Genomic DNA, 24,767 nt, shown 5'->3' on the forward strand with positions numbered 1-24,767 from the left:
TATTTTATTTGACTATATAATTTTTATAGGTTTTATTTTCCTTCTGAAGTGGAGAGGTGGGTTTTGCTGATTAAAAAAATAAAATTTAGGTTTATTTTTAAAAAGTCTCTACATTTCTCTGGACTTCAGTTCCTTATCTCTAAAATGAATGATTTGGACTAGATGACCACCAGAGTCCCCATTCTAAATCTACAAACCAGAGACCCTTTATCCTCCTAGAGTCATACTTCAGAATTTTGGTACTGAGGGGAGGGAGGGCAGTGAAGTTAACTCACTAAGAATTAAGGTATAACTCCTGTATGCGACAGAGATTAGAGACAGGGATCATGAGAGATAAGACCAGAGTATGTGAAAGGGGCAGTGACTGGGGTGAAAACAGACTTATTAGCCAGGTATTGAACTAATAGGGGAGAAGGGAGATTGTCCTGGATGTCCCTTGATGACGTCGATGAGACTCTAATTAGGGTAAAGTGAGCTTTAAAAGAGAAGAGGTGGTTGCTATGGGATAGTGGCTGAGGGAGGTTCTGAAGAGACAATGGGAGCATGGCAGCTTCTCTTCCTGGCCCTGCCAGTCACGGGACTTGAGTGAGACAGCTTTGAAAAGAGTGCCAAAGAGATGTGTTGTCTTTCAGAGAAAGCTAAATTCCAGCTCTGAGCCCCAGAAGATGGAAAAGAGGTAAGATGAGATCAACTGGTTAATCATAGAGAATTCCTGAGGATAAAGTGGAAAGAGAGGACAACTGATGACAGGGCTAGGACTGAGTTTACCAAGGGAAGGGAGAGAGAGAGGAGAGAATAGCAAACAGGGCTCTCCGACTTCATTACTGATATCTCAGAACTACTTCCAGTACTCCTGTGTAGATTCCTCGATGATCCCTGATGATGATAATGTTCAGAAGTAATTAGAATATAATCACTTTATCTATATTTAGTGCTTCATGGTTCTTTGCTCCTGTTTACCTTTTTAGATTTCTCTTAACTTCCCAAGTCATCCTCAGTTTCATGTAAACATAATTTTGTTTTCCCCATCACAAAGGCCTCCTTAGGCTTAGAGACCTAGATGAAGGCAACCAACCCCACTGTTGTTGGTGGGAGAAGGGAAATGTAATGGGATACGTCATAAATCCTAGATTAGAAAAGGCTAAAAATGTTACTCCATAGACTAAACCAGGGTTCAGGTCCAGGTTCTCAGAAAGTCTAGGAGCCTGTATTGGAAGTTTTAGTAGCATCCTCTGGGATTAGGTTTTTTGGGGGAAAACCTGTACACAGCTGAATGCTGTATGGTTATGGTGTACATATAAGACATGCCCAGAACTTTGGAGCCAAGTCCTAGCCCATAAAATCTCCCATCTAACTCTAGGGAACACCTATAACCACTTTATTCTAATTTAAGTAGGCAAATACTACATGTCTCCTGCTTGAATAAGTAATAAGGTACATCCCCTGTCTGATGCTACTACCTTACCTTAACATGTATCTCAGGGTGTCCTTAACTTTACCTAGGCAGATAATAAGCTTTGTCCCTTACCAATTACTATGTAATTTCACCAGGCATTCCAGCTTGTTCCTTACCTGTGATCAGCCTATGTGAAACAGGTTAACGCAACTTATCCCCTACCTGCAACCACCTAAGCTGAACAGGTGATACAATGTGTTCCTCAACTATATATGAATAAGTAATACAATTTGTCCCTCACCTGTAACCACCTTACCTGAATAAGTAACATAGCTTTCTCCTTACCTGTATTACTTTAACTGAATAGGAAATAGCTTGTCCCTGACCTGTGTCTACCTTATCTGAAACAGGTAACACAGCTTTCCACTTTACCTATAAATATCTTATTAGGAACAAGTAACACAGAATGCCTTTTACCTAAACAAGTAACCTAGTATGTCCCCTACCTGTCGTGTCGCCTTAAGAAGTAACACAGGGTGTGTCTTTTATGTAATCTTATTTAAGTAGGAAACATAGACTCTTACCTATGACCACATTACGTGAAAGAGATACTGTAGCTTGACCCTTAACTTGTAAGTCATATTTCTTGTATCAGTAATACAGAGTGTCCTTTACCTAAAGATTACTTATCTGCACAACTAAGTATGAGCCTTTCATTGTTGTTCAGTAATTTCAGTTTTGTCTGACTCTTCATGAATCCTTTGGGGATTTTCTTGGCAGAGATAGTAGAGTGGTTTACCATCTCCTTCTCTAGCTCATTTTACAGATGATGAAATTGAGACAAACAAGATGATGTGACTTGCCCAGGGTCACACATCTAGTAAGTGTCTAAGGTCTCATTTGAATCAGGGAGAGGAGTCTTCCTGACTCCTATCCGCTGTGCCTCCTAGTATGCCCATCAAGGTAAGCCTTTCCTTGTGTACCAATTCTTGCTCTTTCTCCTTCCCTAACATCTCTAGCTCTGTTCTCTCCTCACTACTCTCACAAGTGCTTAATTCGGGCCTTCCTCACCTCTCACCTGGACTATTGCAATGACTTCCTAATTTGTTTTCTTGTCTCAAATGTCTGATGTTCTTTTTCTGTTTGTTTTTATTTTGGGGAGACATTGAGGCTAAGTGATTTGCCCAAGGTCACACTGTGGTTTCAAGTGTCTAAGTCTGGATTTGAATTCAGGTCCTCCTGATCAGGGCAGATGTTCACTCCCTTGTACCACCTAGCTGCCCCTGAAGTGATTTTCCTTAAGTATAAGTCTGACCATATCACTCTTTTACTTAGTAGACTCCAGTGGCTCCATGTTGCCTTTCGAATAAAATGTACCCTCCTCTGTTTACCATTTAAAGTACTTCATAACCTGACCCTTAATATTTTCCCAGCCTTGTTAAACTTTGTTCCCCTTCCAATATACTGTTTAAATTGGTCTTTCTTATGTTCTTCCCTATGAATCTCCCATCTGCATCTCCCATCTGCACACCTTTGCACTGGATGTGATTCACCTTTGAAATGCATTCACTCTTTCTAAAACTCTTAGAATCCCTTCTTTCCTTCAGGATTCATCTCAAGCACTACCTTTTACATGAAGCTTTCCCCAGTTTCTTCAAGGGTCAGTCCTGGAGTCAGGAGGACCTGAGTTCAAATCCAGCCTCAGACATTTAATAGTTACCTAGCTGTGTGACATTGGGCAAGTCACTTAACCTCATTGCCTTGCAAAACAAACAAACAAACAAAAAAGGCCTTTCCAACCCCTCTCACCAATTACTTTGTATTTATTATATGTATACATCTGTTGCTCCTGGTAGAATGTAAAGCCCTTGAGAACAAAAAACAATTTCATTTTGGTCTTTTTATCTCCAGTGTCTAGCACAGGATCTGGCACATAGTAGGTACTTAATAAATTATTGTTGGTGACTGTATCCCTTCTCAGCATCTTTTTCCTGTTAAGTGGATCATTTCAGCAAGAGTCAGATGTGGAGTTAGTAGGAGTAAATCAGTAGTTCCCAGGGACAGAAATCAATAGCCTCCCTATGCCTTCCATAAGCAATGAACTTTTCCTTCAATTTCCCATGTTGAAACTTTGAGTGGATCTCCTCCAATTAATAGAAGATAGCAATTACTTTCTGGGTACCATTAAATCTGATTAGACTAAGCTGGACAAAGTTGGGTTCTGGGCTCAGGACTCTGTTCTAGGCTTGACTCTGGGGACTAGGCCCTAGGCTATGTCCTCTAGTTTAGGTTTGAGTGGGCTCTGAGCTAGCTGATTGATTCATAATTGAATAGCTCAGGATCACTTTCTCTCCACACCTCCATCCCAGAGGATGGATTTATACATTCTTTTGAAATGAGTCAACACATCAATCAGATAAGCAACCATCAGACAGTTAATATTATTGTTGTTGTTAATATTATTATTTTTCAAGTACTTTCAGGATCCAAAAGATATGAACTGGCTAGAATGATTGACTAAGTCTAATAAAATGAAAGTCAATTGGCCAAGAAAAGCAAAGCGTTAAAATGCTGAGACCCCCATGAAAGCGACTTGACCCCTAGGTCCTACGTCCCAAGGAGTTTAATGAATTGTGAACTTGACATCAGTCAATAATAGCTCATGCAATTTTAAATTGTATTAAGAGAGATACAGTCTCTAGATCATGGAAGGAGATATGAGTAAAAAACCTGGATACAAATTAGGTGATCATCATTATTATCATTAGGTGAAGAGTTGAGGAAATTATGGTCTGTGAATATATTATTATTATGCCAAAAGAAAGGGTAAATAGCAGTAATTCAGAAAAAAAATGAAAAGATTTATATGAACTAATACTGTAGCATAAAGAAAACAGAACTAGGGGGCAGCTAGGTGACGCAGTGAACAGAGCAGCAGCCCTGGAGTCAGGAGTACCTGAATTCAAATGTGACCTCAGACACTTAATAATTACCTAGCTATGTGGCCTTGGGCAAGCCACTTAACTTCATTGCCTGGGAAAAAAACTAAAAAAGAAAAAAAAAGAAGAAAACAGAAAAGAACATAATATAACCACAATAAAGTAAAAGAAAACAACAGTAAAAGACATCTGAATTCAGACACATAACCTTGTTCCAATCTTGATTCCAGAGGATTGATAATGAAACATTTCTCTCCACTTAATAGAGAAATTGTGGAGGTAAGGAATGCACCATTTACTAGCAATTATGGTTGATATATTGGTTTATTTTTCTTAAATGTTTTACTTTGTTTTGAGGTTTAAGAGGGTAGAGGGCTTCGGGGGAAAACAAGACCTCAGTAGAATATAAAACCAAAACAAAACAAATAAAGGATATCATCTGACTTTCTTCTGTTATGGTCAGAGCACATACAATCAATTACTTCAGTTTTGGGTACCACAGATAAACAGCCCAGAAAGGAGCAACATGGATGATGAAAGGACTAACAACTGTAAACTGAGCCACAAAGCACATTGGTATGGTACTCTCTCCTCATCAGAAGAGATCAGCACTTCTAGCCTGTATGAGGGGAAATGCAGAGTTCATGGGAATGGGAAAGGAAGAGGTTCACTCCTTTTTTGATCTGGAGGTCTTCAGATTCTGTAGTCCTTTTGGGTTCTTCTGGTTTCCAGTTTTAAGTAGGAAGATAGATAATATCAACCCCCATGTCAGGTTACTGAAGAAAAAGACTTGGGGAAGAATCTGACATGAGAGCTGATGGTCTCCATTATGTTCCTTTGCTCAGATGGTTACCCTAGAGTATAGGGAAACTTATCTTTGGGTGACATAAGAGTAATTTCCCAATGTGAGAGCTCCTCCACTTTGTATTGTCTGGTATGTATTCACCTATGTAATCTTTCTCTGATTCCTGTTTTGCTTTGATTTGGATAAGTGAGTTTATTTGTTACCTGGTTTGTGTTTTCATTGTGGAACTGATATTTGGTGAGAAAAGGTCAAGTTTTGGATATAAAGCTTGGGATCCTGCTTCCCCCATTAAGGAAAGGGCAATTAGATGTTAGCTTGAATCTGAAAACTTTATCCCCCAGGAGATATAATTCTAGCCCAGTACTCTACTCCCTCTCTCTGAGGAGAGTAGAATGTCCAAGCTCTGACCATAATTTCCTGCTTCTCCTATTAGGAGAAGACAGTAGAGGAGAGAAGACACTAGGGATGTATATTCTGTTGCTTGGTAAGCCACACAACACTACATGTGGGGGATAGTTCTCAAAACATTAAGAGTGATTGAGGATATTTAGTCTGGAGAAATGAAGACTGGGCCATACTTAATAGCTGTGTTAAAGTATTTGAAGAGGAATTTGACTTGTGTTTTAGCCCCCAGGGGCTGAATTAGGAAGAACAAATTATAAGAGATTTTGGGCTCAATATAAGAAAAATCTTTAAAATGAGAGTGATACAAAGGTGGAAAAGGTTGTCTTGGAGGATACTGAGTTTCCCATCACTGAATGTGATTTATCAGGAATGCTGCAGGGATGATTCTTGGTCTGAAAGAGGTTCAACTAGCTTAAGCTATTGAGATGTATTATTTCCAAGATTCTGGAATTCTTTTTTTTTTGGCAAGGTAATGGGGTCAAGTGACTTGCCCAAGGCCTCACATCTTGGCAATTATTAAGTGTCTAAGGTTGAATTTGAACTCAGGTCCCCCTGATTCCAGGGCCAGTGCTCTATATGCTGTGCTACCTAGCCACCCCAAGATTCTAGAATTGTATGACTGACAGAGGAGGGCCTATTTCTAGAGTCCATGGGATATGTGACTAAGTAGGGGGGGACCTTTCCTGGCTGAGATTCCCCCTTCAATGGAAGGGGACAGTAGGAGCCTGAGCCACAGGATACCCAGGCCTAGGGTAGGTAGGTAGGCTGAGAGAAAAAAATGGAGCCCAGGCCTGTGTAAGACAATGCAAGACCTCCCAAAACTATCTCAATTTCAGAGTGACTTTGATTTCTACACAGTTCTGCCCACCTCTGCTTGCCAATATTGTAACAGCTGTGATTAACCCAGCATTGGGAGCTGACACCTCCATTCTGAGCCAGCACCCTCCCCTCTCTACCTGCTGGGGACACTTAGGGAAGCAGAGGCGGCTTCTGTCCTTTCCAATACTGTTCAACCAAAGCCTAGTCCTGAAGAGCTAGCACAAGACAAGCTTCCCCAGCTGGAGAAGTTCAAGGTAGAGTGGGGGCTGGGCTCTGGAGATAACCTCCTTTTTGTAGGGAGAGTTCTAAATAAGGCCTAAGAAATGGATTCTCCCAGGAGCTCAGCTGTGGGCTACAACTGGAGTGAGGCAGATTCCTTCAGGGTGGGAAGCAAGGAGGAAGAACCAATGATTATTGTCAGGGTAATGGCTATTCATCTGTCTTCCTTGGAGGAGATTTGGCAGAAATGTCTGGCTCTGTTTCTGACTCCATGGCTTGGAAGGGCCAGAAAGGGAGGTTCCTTTGAAGCCTGTGTCGTACATCAGTACCAGAATCTTTTTTGCTATATAGATGATCTCCAGGGTCTTGCAGCTCCTTGAACCCTCATCTCTCACACATCCCATCTCCTGGTTCTCAACTGTATACAATTTTTCAGAAGTTTTTAATAGAGAGCCAACTTCTGGAAGCTCCTATGATGCGTGCCCATCCCTGAGAAACTATGTCCAGATTCAAAAAGGGCTTTGAACCAAGTATGTGGTGGGGAGGGAAGGGAAATGGGGATTAGGACTCTGATTCTCTGGGACTTTTTTCTTTAGACCTTGCCTAACTGTACCAGTAACTATGGGTACATTTTGAGGGTACCCTTCCTCTCTTTATCTCTTCTGGGATCTGAGTCTAGGATCCTCATTTTAAGAAAGAGGGAGACCCAGACACATTTAAAAAATGTTCCAACACCCTTCACCACCCTGCCCTCTGTTTCTGCCCTAGGAGACATCTTTCTCATAGACCTTTTACCCCAAAAGAAATTGGATCTGAGATCTAGTTTTAGATTCCTTTGATATCTTGCTCCCACATTTCACAAATGGAGAAACTGAGCCCTAGAGAAGGAAAGGGGTTTGCCTAAGGTCACATAACCAAATTATTGTCAGAGACAGGATTAGAATCCAGGTCTCTTGACACCTAACCCAAGACTCTATCCATTGTACTTTACCTCCTTGTTTCTCCTTTCCTGAGGGAAAAGTTGCTACTAGGGAATGAATCTCAGATCACTGTTGGGGCAATTAAAGGGAAAGCGGATAAAGTGTCAGAACTGGAGTCCAGAAGATTCATCTTCTTGAGCTGAAATCTGGCCTGAGATACTTACTAGCTGTGTGACTCTGGACAAGTCACTTCACCCTGTTGACCTTAGTTTCTTCATCTGAAAAGTGAACTGGAGAAGGAAAAGGAAAATCACTTCAGTATCTTTGCCAAGAAAATTCCAAATGGGATCATGAAGTCAGATTCAACTGAAAATGACTCAACAACAATAATTAAACAAATGCTAACTAGTGACCTGGAATGCTTAGTCCCTGCCCTGCTTCTGACCCAGCCCTGAGATCTCCATGCAAATACAGAGCACCCCAATAAACATACTCACTAGCCCAAACTGTTCCTTAACGTCACTGGAAAGAAATGCGGGAGAGACAAAATATGGGGGGAATAGGTTCCTAGAACTAAAAGTGATCTGGTATAAACCACTTCATTTTACAGATGAGAAAACTGAGATCTGAAGCCTAAGTACTGGGAACGGAGGACTAAATATGTGATGGAGAATGATTGTTCTGAGGGTGAGCACTCTTGAGGCCGAACAATAACAATAAACATTTTTGATGTTGTTGAGTCATTTCAGTCATATCAGACTCTTCATGATCCCATTTGGGGTTTTCTTGGCAAAGATACTGGAGTGGTTTGTCATTTCCTTTTACAAAGGATTTGTTAAGCAGCTACTTTGTACTACTTATTGTGCCAGATATTGGGGATACAAAGTCAGAAATAAAGCATTCCTTGTAAATGCAATATTCCTCTTGGAGCTTACATTTCCTTAGGTGGATAGATTCCATTATGCAGATAAATGTAAAATATGTGCAAAAGAAATGTAAACTAGATATATCTACTTGGTTTGCTTAAATGTATAGCTGCCACTCAAGAATGACTGGAAAGGGGTATCTAGGTGGCACAGTGGATAGAGCAAAGGCCCTACAGTCAGGAGTACCTGGGTTCAAATTCAGCCTCAGATACTTAATAATTTCCTAGCTGTGTGGCCTTGGGCAAGTCACTTAACCCCATTGCCTCCCCAAAAAAAAACCTAAAAAAAAAGAATGACTGGATAAATATCTTTGGCATCTGGACAATCTCTCCAAGGAAGACTGATTTCCACCTTGAGGGGAGTAAGAGAAGGGCCATGGCTGAGTCCTTGCCCCTTCCCTTGCCTATCTTTAAGAAGGATATGGGACTAGAATTATAGCTGCCAGTAGTGGTTCTTAGTCTAGGAATATGAGATTGATTCAAAATGGAAGTTGATTTGAGCTTGATTCAAAATGGAAGTTGATTCTGTATTAACTCCTTTAAAAATTTTTTTATTTGTTTAAGGCAATGGGGTTAAGTGACTTGCTCAAGGTCACACAACTAGGTAATTATTAAGTGTCTGAGATCAAATTTGAGCTCAGGTCCTCCTGACTCCAGGGCTGGTGCTCTATCTATTGCCCCACCTAGTTGCCCTTGTGTTAACTTTTTTTTTTTAGGTTTTTGCAAGGCAAACGGGGTTAAGTGGCTTGCCCAAGGCCACACAGCTAGGTAATTATTAAGTGTCTGAGACTGGATTTGAACCCAGGTACTCCTGATTCCAGGGCTGGTGCTTTATCCACTATGCCACCTAGCCACCCCTGTTTTAACTTTTAAAGAAGAAATCATTTGGTCTAGACTCACAAATTTAGCTCCTTTCCACCACTATTTTCACAGAAGACTTATTACAAATGGTGAATAGCAAGTGACCCCATTTATCTAAGTAAAGCAGAAAGCAAGATTTGGGTTCTACAGAAAATGTCCAAGAATAAATGAAGCTCTTCTGCTGAGAGCTACATAAGATCTTAGATGCAAACAAGAAAGAGATCCTGATCTCATCCAAAGCTGGGAATGAATCAGTACAGAGGATAGGAACTAAGTGTGTGAGGTCTCAGGAATAGCAGACATTCCCAGCCTCTGAGACTTAGGAGCTGAGTTTTGATCCAGGCTAAGTCAAGAAAAAGAGGAGAAGAACAGACTAGCTCCCTTCCTTCCAGCTGGGAGAGCTGTGAAATTTTCCTTCCCTTTTTTTTTTTAAACTTTATGCAAAAAAAAAAAATCTAACATTTCACACCCACTGGGTGTTTGCAATTTGCCAGAATTATGTAGGGGATGTTAGTAGCTTTGCCATTTTCTTATCTGAACTTCAGCAGCCTGGGGTAGCTGTTTTTTAGGGTTCAGAGATTATATGGGTGTTTTTGAAGGCTAAGATGCTGAGAAGACACCAAATAGAAGGACCTCTAGTTTCTTCTTCCCCAGGAAATTCCCATTGCCAGTCAACCTCCCACCATTACTACCCTTTATAAGCTCCTTTCTTTTTAAATTTGAGAATGGTTTTAACAAGTCCTATCATCCAAGATGTTGATTTACCTGTTTTCTAATTCTTTAATAATATTTTGAAGAATTTTAAAATTAGCCTTATAGTTTTTCTTTGTAATATTTTATTCTTTCTAACTTGCATGTAAATTGCTAACATTTATTTTAACTAATTATATTTAAATTTTTATTTACATATTATTTTCATATTTTATTTTTCTCCAGTTACATGTAAAAACAATTTTTAACATTCATTTTTAAAACTTTAAATTCCAAATTCTTATTTCCTCCCACCCCATTTCTCCCTCATTGCGAAAGCAAGCAATTTATTATAGATTATAAATGTGTAATCATGCAAAACATTTCCATAATAGTCATTAACATTCATTTTAAATTTTGAGTTCCAAATTCTCTCCTTTCCTCCCTTCCTACTCCCCTCCTTGAGATAATAAGCAATTTAATGTTATACATGTGCAGTCATGCAAACTTATCATATATACTTTCAAAACACAGACAGAGGCATACTATATACTAAGAAAAACAGTACATATCCATAAATCCTCCAACACATTAAATCATATAAGCACTTATCACATTTACTAATAACTACTCAGAACAGTCACTTCTATCTCAACTTCCCAGTTAGTCCTTCATTCTCTAAAATAAACAGATACATGTGAATGGGGTGGGAGTGAGAATGGGGTGGGACAGTTGGAGGCTGGGAGAGAGGCCCTTTCAGACTTCAATCAAATATGCATATGAAGAGATCAGGAAGGCAACTGAGCTATGATTTCCTGCCAGATCTTTTATGTGGGAAAAGAGAAAAGACTTAGAGATTTTGAACATGAGGGCATCCAAACCAAAGGGCTATTTGGTCGTTATTAGGCAGATAACTCATCTGGTTTATAACCTACCTTCAGAAGTTGAAAATTGGGAAGCATGTCAAATGTTCACCATAAGCTAAGTTTATGTCTCTCATGCTAACCCAAGGCCTAGATTTAAAAGAGGAATTTGAAGTCCAGTAATGTATTTTCATTTGCTAACTCTGAGTACATAACTATGGCACTGAGGTTGCTTAGGGAAAAGTCTTCAAATTGAAGACTGGAAGAACATAAGAAGGGAAACTGGCCCCTCACTCCAATCTTAGGACAAAGGTTTTCTTTTTTTTCCCCTAAAAGATCTGAAGAAAAATGTTTACTTTAACACCCACTTTTCCTTAAGGAAGACAAGTCAATAATTCAGTTGAACTATAGATTGAAGACGGTGGAGACTTAGGCTTTCCCCATAGTTGGGCCTCTCCATGTGTGTTCCCTTTGAGCATCTATTCTTTTTAATGATGCTATGTATAATTTGGGGAGAGTGTACTCCAGTATTATGAGGAGAGTTCTTGGGCTACTTTTCTTACCAAGCTGTTTAAATTCCTTTCCCTTAAATGAATGATGTCCTCTGGCCAACTATTAAAGGTAAACAATATCTATGGGAGCTGTAGTTTTAGGGAAGGTGGACCCAAAGAATACTTCATCTTGGGGTAGCTGACTACTGGGAAGAGGATTCTTTCAAGAGCTATTACACACATATCACTATTCCTTTCCCCTTTTTTCTCAAAAGATGTCTATACCTGTTATTATTCCTTTTTCTACTCTGAATCAATTCCCAATATAAATCCTTTCCACTGAATCCTCTTCTCTTTTTTTACAATTCACAATTGTGACTTTTTTTATTTAAAGATTTTATTTTGAGTTTTACAATTTTCCCCCTGATCTTACTTCCCTCCCCCTCCCCCCACAGAAGGCAATTTACCAGTCTTTACATTGTTTCCATGGTATACATTGATCCAAATTGAATGTGATAAGAGAGAATTATATCTTTTAGGAAGAAACATAAAGTGTAAGAGAGAGCAAGATCAGACAATAAGATATCAGGTTTTTTTTTTCTAAATTAAAGGTAATAGTCCTTGGTCTTTGTTCAAACTCCACAGTTTTCTCTGGATACAGATGGTATTCTCCATTGCAGAGAGCCCCAAATTGTCCCTGATTGTTGCACTGATGGAATGAGTGTGTCCATCAAGATTGATCATCACCCCCATACTGCTGTTAGGGTGTACAGGTTGTTCTGGTTCTGCTCATCTCACTCAGCATCAGTTTATGCAAATCCCTCCAGGCTTCCCTGAATTCCCATCCCTCCTGGTTTCTAATAGAACGATAGTGTTCCATGACATACATATGCCACAGTTTGCTAAGCCATTCCCCAATTGAAGGACATTTACTTGATTTTCAATTCTTTGCTACCAAAAACAGGGCCGCTATGAATATGTTTGTACAAGTGATGTTTTTACCTTTTTTCATCTTCTCTTCAGGGTATAGACCCAGTAGAGGTATTGCTGGATCAAAAGGTATGCATATTTTTGTAGCCCTTTGGGTATAGTTCCAAATTGAACCCAGAAAGGTTGGATGAGTTCACAGCTCCACCAATAATATAATAGTGTCCCAGATTTCCCACAACCCTTCCAACAATGATCATTATCCTTTCTGCTCATATTGGGCAGTCTGAGAGGTATGAGGTGGTACATCAGAGAAGCTTTAATTTGCATTTCTCTAATAAGTAATGATTTAGAGCAATTTTTCATAATGACTATGGATTGCTTTGATCTCCTCACTGAATCCTCTTCTAACCAGAAAAGTTGGAGCAAAATCCAAACAATAAAGCAACTCTTTGTGATAATGTATGCATTCATACCATACCATACCTCTCATTTGAAAAGAGTTAAGTATATATTATCCTCTTTTTTTCCTGAGACTGATTGGTCATTGCAATTAATTTGAATTTTGTGCTATTTCAATGTAATTTTCCTTTACCTTGTAGTTATTGTTCTTTTGGTTTTATTCTTTTCTTTTTGAATTGGTTAATGCAAATCAGATTCTCTGTGTAGAATCTCAATAGCGTAATCTAATCCTCTCATTATTAGCTATCATCAATCAATCAGTTATTTATAGGAAGGCACACACTCTCTCTGGGGGATGGCTGGGACCCTTAGGGATACAGAGCCCCAGCATCTCTCCTTCCCCTCCTCTTCTCTAGCCTTTTCTGTTCTCCTATCTTCTGCTTTTCATTCTGCTTCCATTCCATTCTCCATTATCTTTTCCTGCTCTTCTACCCTACTTTTCCTTCCCCCCCCTTTTGCCTTCTGTTTCTATTCCATTCTCTTCCTTACTACAGATGGAATGATTTCTTTTCATCTCCAGGAATTCATTTAGATTAATGGAGAGGTTTCCAAAGGATTTGGAGAAAGCAAATTTAGCTAAGGAGAGTATGTGGAACAGAAGTACTTACTGAATTAAAGCCTGTGAATAGACTGCTTAAGATGGATGAGATTCTCCATCCAAACCTAGTATAGGGATATTTTGTGTTGGAAAGCAATAGTTTCAGGAGTGGGAATCTGAACCTTCTGCAAGGAGAATGGGAGGGAAAGAAGTGTCTAGAAAGAGAATAATGAGAGTAAAAAGACTCAGGTTTCCCAATGTTCTAGTCCTAGCCCTAAACGTTACCTATAGATTTCTCAAAGGGGTTCCAGTTAACTAAAACCCACCTTGTAGCACAATTCCCCATGAGCTGATCTAGTCCTGTCCCTCTAAGCAGACTCAGTTATGGTCAATAAAACAAGTTTAAATGCCTATGATGTACCAGAGAATTCAACTCAACTGAACCCAACAAATATTAGTTTTCTTATCACTAAGGGTGAGTAACCTGGTCAGGTTCTTGGGTTACAAAATCAGAAATTCAAAGAAAAACAACCCCTGCTTGTCATGCATACATGTAACTAAAATAGTTAATTTACAGAGGGAAAAGAGCACCAGAAACTAGGGTGCAGTTCTTTTGGGATTCCCCTAGGGCCTAGGAGATGGGTCCCAAGATAAACTCAAGTTTGAAAAATGGCACTCTAAGGGAGAAAGTGAAGATAACCTCACAGATCTTACTGATTTTTTCCCCTGGGTTCTGGACCCTGGTATCACACTAAATCCGTGTCCTTTGTGTTTTGGCACAATCTAGGAGAAGCTCAAATTTGAGGTTTTGAAACTGGGCCTATAATACCATCCTCTCTCCCCACATCCATCAGAGTCAGGTGGTCTGACCCTGAAACTAAAGAGCCTAGAGTTCAGACTCTGCTGTTTGCAGCCTTTTCATCTGCTGTTTTGATGTAATCATGGGAGATGGAGTATCAGAATTCTAGAACATCAGATTCTATAGGACTTAGAGATCATTGAAAGAAATCCCTTAATTTTTAAAGATGAGGAAACTGAATGGATCTCCTCATTTTTACCTATGGGCATGTAAAACCCCAGAATGGGAAAAGATTGCCAAATACAGGCATCATGGGATGGACTTAGAAGGTAACCCAAGCTTCCTGACTTCTGGCCCAGGCTCTTCCCACTGCTCCCTGGCCTTGGCTTCTTGGTCAATTTGAAAGGGCAATGACTCTGATATCAGAGAACTGGAGTTTGAATTCTGTTTTGCTTATTTACCATGTCTCAAAACCTTAGTTTCCTCATTTGTAGGGGGGTTGGGCTAGATGACTCCTAAAGGCCCTTTCAATTCTAGATCTTTGATCCAGAGGAAATGGGAATAATAAGCCATGTCTATTTACCTCATAGGGCTGTTATGAGTGTAGAATGAGATAATAGATATTAAAGCCCTTTATAATTACAAGAGTCTTATAGAAGTGAACTATTATTCCTTTGGGGTTCCTCTCCAGGCTCCAGTTCTTAAGGTCTGAATGCTTCTGGGGTGAAGGGAGGGGCAGGGATAACAACATCATGACCATCAGCATCATCACTGCATTTTTATAGGGCTATAAGGATTGCAAGGCCCTTTATATGCATTATCTTAGTTAATCCTCATAGCAGCCCTATGAGGTAAGTTCTATTAGTATTATTATCTTTGTTTTACAGATGAGGAAACTGGGGCTCATGGGGGTAAAGAGGCTTGTTCAGAGTCACACAGGTAGTACCAATTGAACTCAGATCTCACCTCACATCACCAAGTCCAGTGGTCTTTCCAGTATTGTCATTTCAAGGGCTCTATAACCTATCTCCCACCTACTGGCCTTTCCTGATATTTTAAATGACTTCTCTTCATTATTGCCTAGAACTCTATGGAGCAGTAAATCAACTTTCTTACTAGCTGCTCCCTACACAAAGCATTTCCATTTCCTGCCACTGTGTTTTGGCAGAGTGGTCATTCCTGAAATGTTCTTCATCACTTTGACCTCTTAGAATACCTCCTATGCATGGCTTTTTCTCATTTTTCCAGGTTCTGCTCTTGTAATTATTTTTATGCATATATTTTCTGTGTATATTAAATCCTTCCTCCCAGCCCTGTGTCTTTTACCTCACCTCATAGGCTCTTTTTTTTTTAGTTTTTTGCAAGGCAAATGGGGTTAAGTGGCTTACCCAAGGCCACACAGCTAGGTAATTACTAAGTGTCTGAGACCAGGATTTGAACCCAAGTACTCCTGACTCCAGGGCCGGTGCTTTATTCACTATGCCACCTAGCTGCCCCAGCCTCATCGGCTCTTAATAAAAGTTAGTTGGATGAATAAATGAAGAAAAGTGTAGCTAGCTGAACCCCAGTGTGAGGACATCTATAGATACAGATCAAAGAACACAGTTATGACCTTGTCCTAGGAGCAACCTCAAGAAAGGGGGGGAAAGTGAGAGGACAGGAAAAGCAGAGAAAGGTCTAAATCTTTGAGAAACACAGAAAGATACTTGATCCCCATATTCTTTCCAGATGTCCTAAACTTTGCTGCTCTTCCTTGTTTAGAGTGGGGTGCTCTCTATATCTCTCTCCCTTCAAGCTGGGGGTTCTCACCCAAAATTGAGGGTTTCCTAAGGGCAGAGAAGTCTTCCTGCTGGGATTGGAGGGGAGACTGAGCCTCATACTCCCTAATCCCCAGTTCCAGCACTGGGACAGTGGGTCTTAAGGGGTCTGCTAGAACATCAGGCCTAATAATTTTCTATGTCCTTCATAGGCTTCTGGGGCCAGTTCTTGAGTTAGATTGCATGACACTGGCTGGCTGAGAGCCCATGGATCTGACCACAGACCCTGTTATTTGTGGCTGTGTACTCCCTTGCCTTGTTAGGAGCCTGCTGGGGCAGGAGGTAGGTGGTTTGAGGGCAGCCCTAGTGGGCAGGGGTCAGGCAAATTCTTGACCCTTATAGTTGCATGAATGTTAGTTGGAGTGGGTAACCCTCCTCCCCCAACACAGATTTAACTTCTAGCCCAAGACCAACTCATGGTCCCTCCAAACCTGAGGTGGGGGGGGGGAGGGGGTGGAGATCTCCAGTTTAGTTTTTCCTTTATATTGGAAGGGGAAGTCTCAGGGCTCTGTTTCATTCTCCTTCCCTACCATCCCAAGAGAGAACTTCCCACATCTCCTAGGTTGGGGTTACAGACAAGAAGATCCTATCTTGTGGGGGTCCTAACCCATAGGAGACTGGGATTGGAGGGGCACTTAACTATCCTCCTAAACTTTATACATTGTAAAACATGAAAAAACAATAAGCCATTGATCCCATTGAGCAGATTGAATTGAGCATATGAAGTATTGGAAGAGACTTAGTAGATAGAATTAATAGTCTTGAAGCCAGCAAAGACATAAGTTCCAATTCTGCCTCAGTCAAATTCTAACTGTGTGCCCCTGGTCATGTTACTTAGCTTCTCCCTACCTCAGGAGACTCTTTAAAAACCTTAAGTTACAGAGAAGACACCAACCTACTTTGGTAAAGGAATTTTCTTCTTCTGAAAGTTTAAATGGAATCACTGTGGTGATTTCCAGTTTCTGGTCCTTTCCCTATTGAACCATGCTCACAGTTGGGAGAGAGGAACAGTTGAAGAGATTCTCCACCCCTCAAAAAGACTCAAGAAAATGTTCTAACCAGTATGCAATAAATACTAAAGTCCAGATTATAAATAGAGATCTTAATCCAAGAAGTCTTCTGGTAGGAGAGGAGGTTTTTCACACACAAATGCGCAGTCATTTCCAGCTATGTTTGAGGTAGAAAGAATGTGGCCATTTAACCCTTTGTGACTTTGGATAGACTTGACAGACAGAGAACTAGAAGAAAGAAGATGATCTCAAAACCATCTGGTAACCCCATTTCAGCCCTTGATCTGAAAACAATTTAGGTGTCTTTGGTCATTTCTGTGCCTGTTTCTTTTGGCATTGCAGAAAGAACTCAGTCCAGTCCAATCAGCTAAGCTTGAGAAAAGATACTATTTTGTTATTTCATCCCTGTCCATCCCATGTCTCTCAAAGTTTTATAATTCCCCAAGAGATCTCTGGGCTACCTTAGAAGCTCAAATGAGGAAGCTCTCCTTCTTAAACTCTAAAATTCCTTCCAATCTAACAGTCTTGACTCTAAATGGTAAAAAAAACTCACCTGGTCTAAGTCATTTGGATGGAAGGGGATATGATGAGGAGAAAGGTCAGCCAAAGGAATGTTCTACCCAAGCTGAGGGTACTAGCTTTATTTCCAGGAGTCAGAGCTGCTGAATCCTTTCTGAAACCCAGACTACTGCTTCTACCTTGAAACAGGCCCATAACAATAACAATAACTAGCTTGACATCTTTTTGTAACATTTTCAATTTAGGAAAAATAATTTAAAGATGCTATTTCATGCTTCCCCAAAGCAGATTCCTCAGTTTCTCCCAGAGGAGGGAGATGTTCAGATCTGGCCTGACTCACATCATCTAGTTTACCATCCTAACTCCACCCAATCCAACTCTGTTCCAAAGTCCAGAAAATGGGATTAAGTCAATATTAAGGGATTGGTCTCCATGTTCCAACAAGTTTTAATGTCTAGAGATGGGCCTGAAGAAGCTGGCATGGGTAATCATGATGGGTACCAGTGGCCCCATCTGTAGTAACTTTATCTCCCTGGGACAAAGAACCAAGTTGGTCATTTTACAAACATCTTCATGACTCTGTGAGGTGAGTAGTCCACATGTTATTTTTTACATAATTTACTCATTTTATAAAGAAACTAAAACTCAGAGTTTAAGTAGTTTACTAGTCAGTGTCAGAAAGAGAAACAAATGCAGGTATTCTGAACAGATTTCCACATTGGATTGAAAATCCTGGATTCTAATCCAACCTTAACACCTAATAAACAATGTAAATTAGATTTTAATCTCTTGGGGCAAAAATACTTATTCTGTTTTGTTAATTTTACATGATCAGTTAAGATGCTGTACTGGGAACAACTCTGAAAACTCTAAATGACTCTGGGATGACAGTGCTGATTAAATCTGATTAAATGGGACCCTAAACAGAACGGCATAAACTCCCCCACAGCCTTCAGCAGCATCTCTCCTTCCTCCCCATATCCCCATCATTATTTGCCAGGTAAATGACCATCAGGGCAGGTAGGTGGCATAGAGCACTGACCTTAGTGTCAAAGAGGAAAGGAATTCGAATCCTGCCTCAGAAAGTTGCCACTTACCAGGTGTGTGACTTTAAGCAAGTCACTTCACCCTAAATTGCCTCATATCCAGGTCATCCTCAGTCCTCATGATTCATTATGTGGCCATTGGATCTAGATGGCTCCAGAGGAGAAAGTGAGACTGGTGATTTAGCCCAACACTCCTTCACTCAAATCTAATTCATGTGCTTTTCATGACATCATCTCCCTGAAGTCAGGGTTTTCTTCCAGAATGAAGGACAAACATCATCATCATCATCATCAAGGAGTGACCAAAAGTTCAGGGATAGAGGTTTGCCCGCAGAGAGAACTTCCAACGAATGACTAAGAAAGTGCAAACTCTCTTTCCTCAACCATTCAGAAAAACTATAGACCAGTCTCTGCTCTTGACCTTCTTGGGCCAGTCCCTGACTGTAGTATTAGCTGTGTATCCCAGAAGCAATAAGTCTATCAGTCTCCTACCCACAGTGGGCTAGTGACCTGTGACCTCAGGCCCCCTCTCCAGGAATCAGAAAATGCCAGTACTGGGAAATGAAGGGGGAAGGAGGTCCCAAGGAAGGAAGTATCCCAGCACCTTGGCTCTCCTCCAAGAAGCACTTTTTCTTTTCTTCACCTACTTTCTTGTCCTCCCACAGATCCCGGGTCTGATTTCTCCCTTTTCTTTACAAAGTGCCTTTGAAGGATGGGGATCTGAGTCTGAGACGGGAGGCTCCTGGGGTGGGGGTGGGAGGAAAAGAGGGAGGAGCAAAGAGGTGGGTGGGGGGGAGAAGGTCTCCCAGTTTCTCCATCTCTCCTTCCATCCCGGGTGGATTCCCGGCTCTCTCCTGCTTGGCCCGGGAATCTCTGCCTCCCTCTCCTCAATCTCTCACCCTCTCCGTCTCTGCTTCTTTCTGCCCCTCTCGGGAGCCGCCTCTTTCCTCCGGCCCTGCCCCGACCTCCCCGAGCCCGAGCCGGGGGTCGCAGAGGACCGCTCCCTCCCACAGCCCGCCTAGGTAGGCTGCAGGTGAGGAGCCGGCCCAGGAATAGCGCCCCGGCCTTTATAGCTCCGGCTGGTTGCGTCACTGACAGGGAGAGCGGCTACTCCCTCGCCTTGGGCTAAAAATAGCCTCCAATGGGAGCTGGGGGCGGGGGGCTCTTTGGGCCCCAGGGGAGGGCTTTGGAGGCTTCTCTTAGCTTTAGCGGGGACTCGGGAGTGTGTGTGGGCGCATGTCTGCCTGCAGGCATACTACAGGGCGCCCAGCTAGGTGTCCCCGAAAACTTTCCAAAACTTCTCTTCCATTATTTCATCCGAATTTCTCTACAGCCCAAGAGGGAGGCAGGTCCGGGGGGATTATGCCCATTTTATAGAAAAGGAAATTGAGACTGGAAGAAAAGTCATTCTCCAAGTTAATAGTGACTCAGTAACAGCAGGGACTAGAACTCCATTGCCTTTTTATTTATTTAACCTTTTTTTTGAAAGGCAATGGGGTTAAGTGGCTTGCCCAAGGCCACACAGCTAGGTAATTCTTAAGTGTCTGAGATCGGATTTGAACCCAGGTACTCCTGACTCCAGGGCCGGTGCTCTATCCACTGCACTACCTAGCTGCCCCAGAACCCAGGACTTTTTAAAAAAAATTTTGTGTGTGTGGTGACCCAAGGCAACTCTGCAGGACTTATGATAAAGAATTCTATCCATCCCCAGAGAGAGAGACAGAGAGAATTGATGGCATCAATATAGATTGAAGCATATTTTTTATTAAAACTTTATTTTTCTTGAGTTTTTTTTGGGGGGGTCAAATAACTTGCTTTCTGTATGGTTGGGAGGAAGGGAGAGAAGTCAGAACTCAGTTTTAAAAATGAATGTTAAACAAATGTACATGTACAACTTTTACTAGACTGTTCCCCCTGAGGGGGGAAGGGAGAGTGGTAGAAAAATGTATAACTTATAAATGTGCAAGTGAGTGAATGTTTTGTTTGCTTTTTTTTTTTAGCGTTTTGCAAGGCAAATGGGGTTAAGTGGCTTGCCCAAGGCCGCACAGCTAGGTAATTACTAAGTGTCTGAGGCTGAATTTGAACTCAGGTACTCCTGACTCCAGGGCCAGTGCTCTATCCACTTCACCACCTAGCTGCCCCCAAGTGAGTGAATGTTGAAAAACTTTTGCAACATGTAATTGGAAAAATAAAATATCAATAAAATTTTTAAAAAGAAAATATTGAATGTTAAAACCTGTTTTTACACATAACTAGGGAAATAAACAAAATGCAATAGTTTCACAGAAAAAAAATTTAAGCTTATTATTTATTTTAAACATTTGTTCTTTTGAAATTTTGAATTCTAGGGGTGGCTAGGTGGTGCGGTGGATAGAGCATCGGCCCTGGAGTCAGGAGTACCTGAGTTCAAATCCGGACTCAGACACTTAATAATTACCTAGCTGTGTGGCCTTGGGCAAGCCACTTAACCCCATTGCCTTGCGACCCCCCCCTAAAAAAAAAAGAAATTTTGAGTTCCAAATTCTCTTTCTTCTTCCCTCTCCCACCCACTGAGAAGGTAAGAAATATGATATCAATTGTACATGTGAAATTATTTAAAACATTTCCATATTAGCCTTTTCAAAAAAATTTTCAAGGCAATGGGTTTAATTGACTAACCCAAATCACATAAATGTCTGGAGCCAAATTTGAACTCAGGTCCTCCTGACTCCAGGGCTGGTGCTCTGTCCTCTGAGTCATCTAGTTGCCTCATATTAGTCTTATTTTTTTAAAAAAAAGAACAAGAAAAACAAAGTGAGAAAATTATACTTCAACCTGCATTCAAAGTTCATGAGCTCTCTGTCTGGAAGTAGATAGCAGTTTTTCTTCATGAGTCATTTGGAATTAACTTGGATCATTGTATTGATTAGAGTAGAATTTCATAGCTGATCATCATTATAAGATTGCTTTTACTGTGCACAGTAATGTTCTAGTTCCTCTCACTTCATTTTGCATCAGTTCATGTATTTCTTGCCATGTTTTTTTTCTATAACCACTCCCTTGTCATTTTTTATTACTCAATACTATTCCATCAAATACAATGCCATAACTTGTTGAGTCCTTCCCCATTGATGAGCATCACCTAGATTTCTAATTCTTTACCACCACAAAAAGAGCTGCTATAAATATTTTTGTACATATAAGTCCTTTTTCTTTGGTCTCTTTGAGGACTCTTGTCCTTTACGTTGTACCATTATGCCTTAAATCATGTCAGACTGGAAAGAACTCTGGACTAGGAACTGGAAAATTTGGGTCCTAGTCTTTAGCTCTGTCACTGCTATGGAGGAATCAGTGCTAACTCAGGAATCAGAAGACCCAGGTTCAAATCCTACCTCTAATTTGTTTGTGTGGGAAGGGCTGGGGAAGTGGGGGTGGGTGAGAAGGTAAACCTGGATTATTTGCATAAGATTTTTTTTCTATTGGTGGAGAGGATGCCAGTCCTGCCTCTCAATTTGTGCATCTTGAAACCAGGGTTTCACATGCTGTGGAACCTTGGGCAAGTTGCTTGACCCCTGAGTCTCTGGGTCCTCAAATGTAAAATTAAGAGACTGGACTAGATGATTTCTGAGGTGGAAATCAAGATTTGTGATCCTGTTATTTCCTCGTCTCCAGAGGTCTCTGTCCATCATCACTTATATCTATGTAACAGTTTAATGAGCAATTTTTTTAAAGTGATTAGTGCAAAAATTCTTGCCCTCATTTTTCCAGATGAGGAAAATGAGCCTCAGAGATGTGACCTGTCCAAAGTCATCCAGCTGGTAGAAATGATCTTTCTATCAGTCTCTTATGAGCAAATGAAGTCATCTAAGTTCCCTTCTGCCTTTGGACCAGACAGTGTGTCTGCCTATCTTTAGGGGACCAGAGGGGCAGGACTGTGAGGGGCAGAGATAAGGATAGGAGAGGGAAGGACTGAGGTAGAGGGAGAAGGGGAGAGACAGTAACAGAAACAGAGAGAGGTGAGGATAGAAGAGCAGAGGGGGGACAGCAACTGGAGGATTGGGTGAAAGTCAGATGAGAGAGAAACGGGTGTTTCTGCTACTGTGAAGTCACCCCCAAGCCTGGCCTGGCTCAGCAATGAGTCATCAGGACCAGATCGGGTTTGTGGAGGGAAGGGGAGAGGGTGGAACTGGTAATTCTGTCAGGATCCGCCCTGGGGAACCCCAGCTCCTTTTTAAATATAAAGACCTTTGTCCCTGTCTAACTCTTGGGTGAGGGAGGAAGGAACCCAGGAGCCAGTCCTCCAGAGAGAGATAATGCCTGGGCAGCTGTGAGTGTAGGATCATTTTCTGATAAGAAGGGCAACCCCAGTGAACTCCTCAGTTCCCAAATAACCTACTTTGCTCTAAACATCTTGGGAGGGGAGCTCAGAAGTTTCCCAGAAATTCAGGGTTACTAGGAAGCAAATGGGTTAGGGTCAAAATTGGGGAGGGGGCTATATAATCTCCTGTCTCTGGATTGGACAATCAATCAGCAAAAGCCAGGCACTGTTTGGGGGGGGGTACATAGTATCTGACATTAGAGAGTTTTCATTCAACAGAGAGAGAGGCAACTTGTTCATTTATAGGTATATGCAACTAATAATAGAGGTGGTGAGGTAGAGAACTGGAGGACAGGTATTCTAATCTTACCTCAGACACTTGACACTTACCAGCTGTAAGACCTTGGGCAAGTCACTTAAGCTGATTGCCTCACATTTGAGGCTGTCTACCATTCTGATCCATATCTGGGCACTGGACCTGGAGGAAAAAGTGAGACTGGTGACTGCACAGCACCCACTCACTCAAATCCAGTTCATGTGCTTGCCATGGCATCACCTTCCTGGTCATGGTCTTCTTTGATAAAGAAGAACAAACAAGGGGGTAACTAGGTGCTGCAGTGGATAGAGCACTGGTCCTGCAGTCAGGAGGACCTGAGTTCAAATTCAGCCTCAGACACTTAATAATTACCTAGCTGTAGGCCTTGGGCAAGTCACTTAACCCCATTTGCCTTGCAAAAACCTTAAAAACCAAAGTACAAATGAACATTACAAAGTATATATGAGAGGGCCCAAGCTGGGAGTTGGTGGAATGGGGAGAGCACTGAGCTAAGAGCTCTCCTGAGAAGGAGAATCTCAGACTTGCTTCCCTTGGTCCCAAACCTCCCACTGTCAGGAAATCCTCATAGAATATAAGATTTTGGAGAGATCCTGAAGACACCCTTCCCTTTAACAAGTGGGGAATTGAGGCCCAGAGAAATGAAAAAAGTGACCCACAATGAGCTAGCTAAATCAATGTCTACAGACTTCAAGCCCATCCTGTTTTCTGATGCCTTTTTTGGGGGTATCCTTGAGTTTTGTCATCTTGGGTAGTTTGTTTTACTCTATTCATCTGATAGTCAAGGCCTCTCCCTTTGCTCCCCCCAAACACCCATCTCTAGTCTTGGTATTATGTCTGGAATGATTGCTATCAGGTTGACTTGGGGTTAAGTATGAGGCATCATTTCACGTTGCAAAAGTCATCTGCTTTTCCTCCCAACCTTCTCTCATTGTGGTTCCAAACTGAGTCTCACCTTGGTTAATCCCTTTCTTCAAAGAGGTCCATGCTCAGATTTGACAAGACTGTCTTTATCATGGTACTCTCACTATATTATTACTCTAGCCAAATATTTTCATCTTGGCCTAGGGCTGTGGGAGCATCTCAGCACTGGTACATTAGCCATCTCATCATTGACCATCCCTCTTTTCCACATGCAACTGGGAACAGAAAGATAGACACATAGTGAAAAATAGACAGTTGGACATAGAGACAGGAATAGAAAAAGTCAGGGATAGAAGCAAAGATAAGAATGAAAACTAAGACAAGAGGAGGAGCAGAAAAACAAATAAATAATGAAGAATGATTGCTCCTGCTGGCTCCATCTTGGAGCTAATCAAAATTGAGTTTGGAAAAGAATGGAAACAGAGACAAGAAAAAGAGCAGAAGGAGAAATTACTAATGAAGAATGATTGACCCTGCTGGCTCCATTTTGGAGCTAATAAAGGCTCACTTTGGATAAGAATGAAAACAGAGACAAGAAAAGGAGCAGAAAGAAAAATAACTAATGAAGAATGATTGACCCTGCTGGCTCCAAGTTGTAGCTAATCAAGGCGGAGAACTATGGAGTTTGGAGAACTATACCAGGATTCACCTGGCTCTGGCTCTGAAATGGAAAGTTGAACTGGGGACTTTCACATCTCTTATATGTCCAACTCACCACAGAGGCATGGAGGAAAGACAGTATAGTTGAAGGATCAATGCTG

The 24,767-nt window shown here is 41.3% G+C and overlaps 1 protein-coding gene across 1 annotated transcript in view; it reads left to right on the forward strand.

Annotated features, from left to right (window-relative positions):
- Positions 1 to 522: 522 nt before the first annotated feature.
- The window catches only part of PRKCD (protein kinase C delta), an 86,907-nt gene continuing 62,662 nt past the window's right edge, over positions 523 to 24,767 (forward strand). The window contains exon 1 of the mRNA XM_074198217.1: positions 523 to 676. The gene's annotated coding sequence lies outside the window, so the exon portion shown is untranslated. The remainder of the gene's footprint in view (positions 677 to 24,767) is intronic.

Source organism: Macrotis lagotis, chromosome 8, assembly GCF_037893015.1.
Source record: "Macrotis lagotis isolate mMagLag1 chromosome 8, bilby.v1.9.chrom.fasta, whole genome shotgun sequence".
NCBI classification, from domain to species: domain Eukaryota; kingdom Metazoa; phylum Chordata; class Mammalia; order Peramelemorphia; family Peramelidae; genus Macrotis; species Macrotis lagotis.